The sequence below is a fragment of the Patagioenas fasciata genome, chromosome 7 (genome assembly GCF_037038585.1).
Source record: "Patagioenas fasciata isolate bPatFas1 chromosome 7, bPatFas1.hap1, whole genome shotgun sequence".
In the NCBI taxonomy this organism is placed as follows: Eukaryota; Metazoa; Chordata; class Aves; order Columbiformes; family Columbidae; genus Patagioenas; species Patagioenas fasciata.
In genome coordinates, this window is record NC_092526.1 from 36,914,774 (window position 1) to 36,923,907 (window position 9,134).

At 39.5% G+C, this 9,134-nt stretch overlaps 1 protein-coding gene across 17 annotated transcripts in view; it reads left to right on the forward strand.

Moving 5' to 3' along the window:
- The window catches only part of CARF (calcium responsive transcription factor), a 40,695-nt gene extending 33,883 nt beyond the window's left edge, over nt 1-6,812 (forward strand). For 7 of the 17 annotated variants that reach the window (XR_011740077.1, XR_011740079.1, XR_011740091.1 and 4 more), the window contains 2 exons: nt 2-3,267; nt 3,385-6,812. The gene's annotated coding sequence lies outside the window, so the exon portion shown is untranslated. The remainder of the gene's footprint in view (nt 1; nt 3,268-3,384) is intronic. The other 10 variants (XR_011740082.1, XR_011740086.1, XR_011740081.1 and 7 more) reach the window with 10 other exon arrangements.
- Nucleotides 6,813-9,134: the final 2,322 nt, after the last annotated feature.

Consider the following 9,134-nt stretch of genomic DNA (forward strand, 5'->3'; position numbering starts at 1 on the left):
GGCCAGAAGCTATGCAGCAAGTGTATCCAACAAACAACTAAGGTACGATTTGAGGAAAAGGCAAAAATCTCGTCGTGTAACAGGAGCGTATGTGTGTTTGGTTTTTTTTCCAATGTAAGCTGTTATATCTTAGTGTGTGATTCCATTTCTAATGCATGTGACAAACAGCGTTTTTATTTTCTGAAGGGACTTGATGTTTGGTTTCTGGAGAGTCTCTGAAGGAGTGATCATAAATAGTACTGCTGTGTCACAGAAAGTATTAGTGGGTGTTTGTCATCTAAAACCCTGTACAGAAGGTGACTTAAAAGCATGGAAAGCTTTCTGAGAACAGATACTGAGTGTCTGTGTCCTAAGGAGTCTTCCCTAGACAGAAAAGTAGGAGCATTGGATGTTGTTGGAGTAGTTCTCATTGGTAGTCTGTAAACCTCTGCTGGGTAGAAGAAACGTTGCAAAAGGCATGTATGTGATAACCTCTTTATGGAAAAAGTTGTCTTTGGATGCTTCGTAGTTTTGAGTGATATATGTATACAGGATTGTATGTATCAAAAAGAGGAAAAAAGAAAACTGAGACATGAATATAGTTGTTGTATGTAGTTTTTTAATATTGTTTTAATTTCACTTAGCTGTGGTTACATGATGCAGATATTTTAAGGCACATGTAATCAGATCTTTTAATGTGGATAATTGGAATTCATTATTTTACTACAGCCATCCTTAGCTCTCTGCAGTGCAGCTCAGTTGGTCATTTGGCATGTAGTGGGCTTCTGTTAATGAGAGTTTGCCTGTTTAAACAAGAGCATGCTGTTCTAAGCAAATTAAATTTCTCGCGCTTCCTGATCTTTTTTTCTAACAGAGATGGATAAGGCTCATAGGAGGATGAAACCTGTTTGTAGTTTAGTGATTTCATAAGAGTTGATTTCTGGTTCCTCCGTACGAAGGAACTAGAGAGCAAAAACTTACATGCTACTGGTTCTGCCAATTGTTCATTTTTCTGAGGTACTTTCATTTCTGCAGCAGAACAGTGTCAATACAGTATAAACCACCACTAAAATACTGTTAAAATTTTAGCTCTATCCTTTGGTTAAATGTTGATAGTTCAGTGGCTCCAGAAAACATTAGAGACTTGCTTCTGCTCTTTGTGGAATAGTCTTGTCCCTAGATGCTATTTAAAATGTAATTAGGTATGGCAATCAAATGGCAGTAGGAGACCCAGAACCAGAGATGTGTGTGTTGGCAGATCAGTGGGAGAGGGTGAAGTTCGGTCCTCGTGTCCTCATTCCAGACTGACATTCTTTGTGCTAGCCCTGAATGCACCCCTTGGGAAACAGTGGTGATTTGTCTTTGCATTTTGACATAGCTGTTCTTTCTGCTTACCCACTCAAGAAGTTGTACAAGCCCACAAGGGACATGGACATCATGAAGAAGGTGTATAAAATCTTACAGGAGGGCCTGCAGGAACGGAATGGAGGAGATTAAAGGTTGATGACATGACTTCTATAAATCCCACGTTATTTGGTGGGAGGAAGAGGATTTTTCAATAGAGAAGAAAAGTAAATCATCTTTTTCAGAAGTATTAGAATTACACTATCTCCCTGATCCACTTGATGAGGTGCCTAGTGTTTGGACAGATCTCAATGTTTTCATGAGTATGTACCAAAATGTTAATGAATTCTAATCCATGCATTGCTACCTTTGCATGTCATACTGCGACTGTAGGCCAGTGGTGCCTCCTGATCTTTATGTTCTCTATGTGGATTTTTTTTAAAGTTAATGAAACCTTGTTTTATAAAGAAACAGTAAGGAGCTTTTGTCTGTGGTCCTTTCAGATATATATTTTTACATAGTAAGCTTTAACTTAAAGTAGATAATGTTGTATTTCTGCAGAAATTCCTTATGAGGAAGTATTAGTGTATACTTCTAACCCTGTGATAACCTAGAACAACCAAAGCCCTGTCCTTCAAAACCACCATGTTCAGAGCCTGAAAGACTTGGCACTTTTCTTTCCCTATAGGTGGTCTTCCATCTACGCTGCGAATCACTGTGTTCAGGTTCTTACACACACACACAAAAAACAAACAAACAAACAAAAGAACAGCAACTATAGAACCAAATTCATGCAGGGGAGGGGCGGGGTGGAAAGCAGGGATGACACCAAAATCCTTAATGACCAATCACATGAGAGTGCTTCCTTTTCTTCTGCATAATCCACTTGATAGCGTGTCTGTAACACTATCTGCAAAACATGGATTGTTTATAAACATCTGTGTCACATCAAGTGTGGATGTGACAAATTTTCTTAGTGTTTGGAATTTGCATTGCTTTAGTGAAACCAATGGTGTCATAAGTGATCAAGTCTCAAGAACTGGCAAAGCCTTCAGCTGTGATTTGGTCTCAAGCTGAGCTGTAACTCAGCTGGGGACAAATTCTGAGGCTCTGCCCATGTGCTCTGCAGTAATCGTTGAACAGAAGAAGAATGTTCCTTTTCTTCCAACTCCTGAAGAGAGCTGTAGTTGTGTTTGTACCTGATACACAGCTGCTCGTATTTATCTCCTCAAGGATGGCTCGTGGAATTCTGCTTTCCAGCCTAGGGGAAGACAGAGGTCTCCCTCTATGAAAACTTGATGGACAGTGTATATAGTCCAAGTGAGTTGGGAACAACTAGAACAGTCACCCCCAAACATGCTGTAATCTAGCTGTGTTAGGAATGGGAGCTCATAGAAGGAATAAGCAGCTGAAGAACATAATGGTAGAAGTAGGCAATGGTGCTCTTCAATTTTTTCTTAAACATCTTGAGAGAAACACTGGTCAGCAGTATGGGAGGAAAACAAATCGCAATTTCTGTCCCCTGCTTTACAGTTTAACTATAGTTTTGTGAATTAGCCACGAGTTTGGCCTAAAAAATTTCTTCAGGCTTGGGTCTAATTGTTCTTCTAGACATAAATTTAACTTTTTCTCACATTCTCTTAAAGCTAATGTTAAATGAAAGAAATAATTGGAAATTAAATTATGTTTCTTACAGATGACACTCTTCAGTTTTCTGAAGCATGCAGGTTTTTCCTCCTTGGCTTCTACTTTTAGCCACTTTAGCACTATGTGTTGGATGTTTTCTCAGGATCTGCAAGTACTCCAGATGACGAGCAAGAGACCAGAGCAGAGACCACAGGAGGAGATGAAGTTTGTAAAAAGCTGCTTGCAGGAGAGAGTAGGTTCTCAAAGTTGCAGCTCAAGATTGTAGTTTCTTCTGGCTGAAATGATTCGCTTTAAATGGTAAATGTTGTTTTAGTATACAAATTTTTTATTGTTGAGTTTGGTGCTATTTATGCTCTGAGATCACATCTAGTAAAAGCTAGAATGGTAACAATGTGTATTTGCTTTTATCTTCAGTGCACTCATCATCTTCTGGATGCAAACTGATGTAACAACTCCATGTTCTGGGCTGTTGACAAAACTGTTATCACATCTGAAGTCTTTGGTACGTGGAAGGAGATTGAGAAAATGAGAACCTTCTTAACCTTCTTGCTTCTACTGAGAACAGATGATCTGTGGAAAGGGTGCTTTACCAGTTTTAAATAGATATCTTCACAATAGTTTGGTGGGTGTACAGGTTTCCTATGTCAGGTTCTACTGCATATCTAACTGTGAACGTAATACAAGCCATAAAATTACCTCTCCGTGTCTCCTACCACTGCACTCTTACTCAGCACTTTTGGGGAGTGGAGGAATTAACTTACCATGCTTATCGACTACTTTTCTGCCTTTCTCCCAGTGCCTTTTTCTCCCATCCAGAGCAGCACAGAAACAAAAAGTTATCTTTTTAAAAATCTGCTCTATCATCTTCAGTTTCCTGTGCTTGGCGATGATTTTCCTCTCTGCTTTATCACGCTGGAGGTTGATTCCTTGCATGACTGAAATGTAAGATGCCGTGATGTTTTGCTTGAGGAGGGGGAGTTCCTGGGGTGAGCTGCCCCTTTCCCTCCAGAAGTTCTTGAAGGAAGCACCTGCCACAGGTTCTGCTGTGAGAGAAACAGTCCTCTGAACACTATGGTCAGAGAAGAAGAGGGAGGAATTGCTTCAGGTGCTGGAGCAGATGTTTCCCTGCAGCTGATGGAGGACTCCATGCCAGAGCAGCTGGAGATTTTCTGAAGGAACTGTAGCCCATGGAAAGAAGCCAACGCAGGAGCAAGTTTGTCCTGAAGGACTGCAGCCATGGTGGAGCAGGGGAAAAGCGTGAGGAGGATGGAACGATAAAAGGAGCTGTTCCAGAGTGACTGCACACCCCGTTCCCCTGTCCCCTGCTCTACTGTGGGCTGTGGGGCAGTAGAGGAGTTAAGGATGAAGGTGTGAAGTTGTGAGCCTGGGGAAAGAGGGGGGAAAGTTGCTGTTTTAATTTGTATTTGTTTCTAACTATCTTAATCTATTTTAATTAGCAATAAATTAATTTTCCTTACATCAAATCAAGTACTTGAAATTTCTATCTAAACTCAATTCACAGTGGAAAATACTTATTGATTTCTCTTTGATTACTGCAAACCATTATTGCCTTTAATTTTTTAAGCAGAATACAAAATGGATCAAAGTTTAAGAAGTCATTCTGTGTGTAGAAAGGAGCGCACCTAGTTTGAATCAGGGGTTGCATTTCTGGATGTATTCTGGTTAGGCCTTTCAAGTTCTGCTTATTCACCTTTTCACTAGATAAATCTCAGCTGCAGAGTCAACTCAGGAACAGGTCTAATCTATTACATTTCTGATGGAGAATTCCAGCTGTATTTTTACGGTTTTGAGCACGGAAAAATTGTTCTGAGGAAAGGATGCAAAGTAGATTCTACTTTATCTACTTTGGTAGTGTTGTTCTTGCAGGTGTTAAGGACAGTAGCAGCATCTTTGGCATTAGAGCTGGCTGTGCTGCAGAAGGGGCAAAGTTTGGGGTGAGTGGCACCTTTGGCGAAAGTGCTGTTGATCTTGGGAAAAGAAATAAGCAGAGTTCAGGAATGAGATTTGTATTACTATGCTTTTCAGAGATTGTTTTCCTGAATGATAAGGGAACTTCCTTAGAAGGGAAGTTTTGTATGTGGGTTCATAGATCACCTACTAGAAATACCTGGCACTGGCCACCAAGGGTATCCAGACACAATACTGAGTGACACGACACACGTCATGGTTTCTAAGAGGGTCCTGTTTGGAATACAAAATTGATGAATAACTTCCTACCATTAGTAAAATTAATCTTTAATTTCTTCCCTCTCTCCACATCTCACTATGAAAGGAAGATTCTTTGTTAAAAGGAACACGGTGAATTGTTAGTTGTCTCTGCAGAGGACACAAAGCCATTTGTGGTGGATAACAAAGACTTCTTTGATCGTAAATTAGATGAGCTTCAGAAAGGATTGCACCATCGTTATAACTTCATTGAGTAATTTCTTCTAATGATATCACTCACTTTTGATTATTGTCTTACTGTTTACTTATTGTATAATGTATTCCATAAGCTTTCCTGGCTATGTCAAGGCCATGGAGGAAATGCATTTAACACTTCTCTTTTTTCTTGAAGTTCTATGAAAGGGAACAGAATATTTCCTGTTTCACCCCAGTTGGGGACAGCCGTGCTTGCTTAGCCACCAGCTGCTCTGGAAGAATACATGGTTATCCATTCTCCCTAACTACTAAAAAAGTCTTTTTCTTCAAAGTACTCCAGAAATTTCTGAACTCGGGTCAGGAAAAGTGAATTTAGCATTTTCAAAGCCAGGGGGGAAAGGCAAACAGACTACCCTGGAACCAAATTTAGCATCTTCAGGAGCCATGACCTAGGGTTTATCGGTTGCCACTGTTTTTATAGTGAAATGTGTTTTTATTCAGCCAGTTCCATCTATGAAAAAAGTGTCTCCACTCCTTTTATTTCAGACTTGTGAACTTCTTTGCAAAATGATCTGAGAGATCACTAGTGAGATTATAATAATAACTGCAAAATGGAAACGTTTCACTCTGGACAGGTGATCACAAAAGAGACCATAAAGTCAGCCAACACAATTGTTATTAGTAAGGTAAGATCTTTCAGACACTAACCACAGGCTAATACTTTTGGTGGGATACTGTCATTTATTCTGATCTTGCAAACAAAAATAGCAATTATCAGCCATTGCAAAAAAAGCTGGGAAATATAGCACTTCGTCAAATCCCAATCTGAGGTGATTTTGGTTTCAGTTGGCCTTGTCATGCCTTTACTTAGTGTTCAGCTCCTTTGCATTAGCCTGTGTAAGATCTGTTTTATCTGGTCTCTTATGCAGAATAAATTAAAATAAGTTAGTAGATAACACAAAGAGCATAAAACACAAGTTCTTCATTACAAGATGTATGACATTTTATATATTTTCTAACAAATAGTCAAAGTATTTTAATATTATTGGTAATTATCAGAAGATATTTGAGAGAAACTATTCACTATTTTATCTGTGTTTTGCTTTTGGAATTGATGAATTACCGTTTCTTTGAGAGCAATTACTGCAATGAAGTGACTATTTTGAAATGAGCTATAGGTTCCTGAATGCTGCAGAATTGGCTTCACATTGAGAAACCAGAACCTTATTTAATTTTGAGTGACCAGAATTTCTGAAGAGGCACTGGAGCCCCCTCTCCTACAGTCACAAAACCATTACCTTTTGGGCATAATGTTCTTAAGTGTTCTGTGAGACAGTGATGCTCCCTGTTTTGTTATGAGATGCCTAAAATACTTTGTTATTTAGTATCTTGCTGCTGACATACCAGTGGGGTGATACAAAGAAGAGAGTCCACAATAAATGTTTTGTTTAAACTCAAAACCTGTCCTGGTTTTGTTAAAAAACAAGTTTCTCTTTTAGTGAATTTTTGCCTGTCAGCTAAAGCCTTCATATTAGCTGCACTTTCCTGAAGAACCCAACACATGTTTTGGTTAAACCTAGCAATGGAATGCAAACTTATTGATAAGCATGGATGGACATCTCGCGAGAGGGACAACGAGAAACTGATGATCGAGAGACTGACCAACGGTGTATAACATTCCATTCAGGTGAATACTTCATATAAAAGTGGGAGATCACAAGGATCTCGGCCCTTTTTCCCTTTTCCCTTTTTCCTTCCCTTCTGCTTATGGCCAACATTAGGAGAGGACCTTGCTGGTCGTCCCTGCGAACTGAGGCCTAGTGAGAGACTGAATCCAGCTCTGGTTGGCTACAGAGTCTAATCCAGGACTTTGGGTGCTGGCTCTGCAGTTGCTGAGACTTACAAGATTGGTTTTGTATATTTTGTGTTATTTTCTCTATTCTTATTAGTAGCATTAGTAAAACATCTTTAACTTTTCCAACTCTCTTCTCTCTGTCCTTCTTTCCCTCCCGATCGCCTGTCCTGAGTGGGAAGGGGGGAGAGGGGGGGGCAAAAGGGGGAAGTGGGGGGGAGAGGAGGTTAACAATACATCTGCCAGGGTTTGATTGTCACCCCGCAATCCTAACCCTCGACAAAACCAAAAGCAACAGCTGGCATATTTTAATTTTTTCCATGGGTTACTATCTTGAGATATTTGAAGAGTAAATAACTGGCTTGTGGGGTTTTTTCTCGTCCATGCATTCCAGTGATCATGGCTCTCTGTGGGATGTGAATATTGTAGCCTTATTTACTAATTTAGTCAGCAAAGGTTTGTTCGCTGTTACTTACGTGACTTACAGAAAGGTTAGTACAGTTGTCTGTCTAGATAAAACTAGTTTCCCAGCGATGGAATTATTTGAGGCTGCTGAGAAGGCAACACTGGCTTAAGATGGAGAGTGAGGATTGACATTTTGAGGAATTGGAGGGGAGCAGATTTTTGGTGTTGTCGTTGTTGAATGATGCCATTCACTGAGGGCTGGCACCTGAAGCAGAACTTCTTTTGCGCGGATCAGGAAGCGTTTATCGTCTTTGCCCACAGAGTAAGAAGTGAACTAGTGTTATTGGCTACTTGGCCACTTTCTCAGATTCCTTCTTACTGTTTTAGGATGAGTGGTTAACCTTTGGCTACATGAGAAGTGACATTCCCAGCCAGATATTTTAGCTGTCTTCTCAGTCATAACGAGCTGTCTTGGATATTTCTAGAAGAGAAGCAGTGGAAAATACTGAAGAAAGACCTAACAAATTCTATATCATGAAGAAAACGTGCACTGAAAGTAACTCCTTTTAAAAAACCTATAGAACATTTCCTTAAATGCTGGAGCGTGAACCAAACTGGCATTTCAGACTTGAGCACACTAGATCACAAACCTCCAAAACCCTCTCAGCAGCACACACACAACTTTGTCCTGGTTCACCTCAAGCAAGAAGAGGAGTCTCTGGTTGAGTCATGTACTGAGTTAAAGTTAATTTATAGTGTCATATTACCACACCTTGGTTTAAATGGGTTGCTTGAGAAAGCAGTTTAAAAGCACTGATGCAGCCAAAAATTGAAAATTTTTAAAAGCAGAGGCTGGAAAAATAAATCTGTGTTCAAATTTGTAGTTAGCCCTTTTTTGCATTAGAAGAGAGGCAGAGAGGAAATAATATTTGCTTGACTGTTGCTACTTTCTTATGCCTGTCATCCCTCCAGGACTGCTGCTATGAACTTGGGCACATGTGCTGTTTTTTCCAGTGGTAATTTACTTTTCATTATGAGAAGGAAATGTGTTTATGTCCTCAAACACTTTCATCTGTGTTTTCTTCCGTGGAATACACCTTTCAGATGAAAAATTAAGAGCCTTTGTAAGATTCCAAGATGCTTTCATGTTTGTGTGTCCATTAAATACAACTAGGAGTAAAACTGAATAAAATTCTTGTCCCTCTTTCAGTTCAGGTGATAACTTGTGTGATGTAATTGCTATGATATTTAAAGTATGTTGAATGATTACAGTTATAATAAATGCTGTAATCTATGTAAAACTTACACTTCCAAGTATTTGAGAGGTTGATACTATTGAAACATATTAATCAGAACCATAGCGCTGTGTTCTGAATGTTGCCACATTAAGCTGATTAGAGGTTTTGGTGAAACATGAAATAGAAGTTTCTGACAAGGTCTTTATTAGTCTCAAGTGTTACTTTTGGAGCATTGAACTTCAAGGTAAGTAATCAAACCATAAAGACATGCTCTTCCTTTGTGCTGG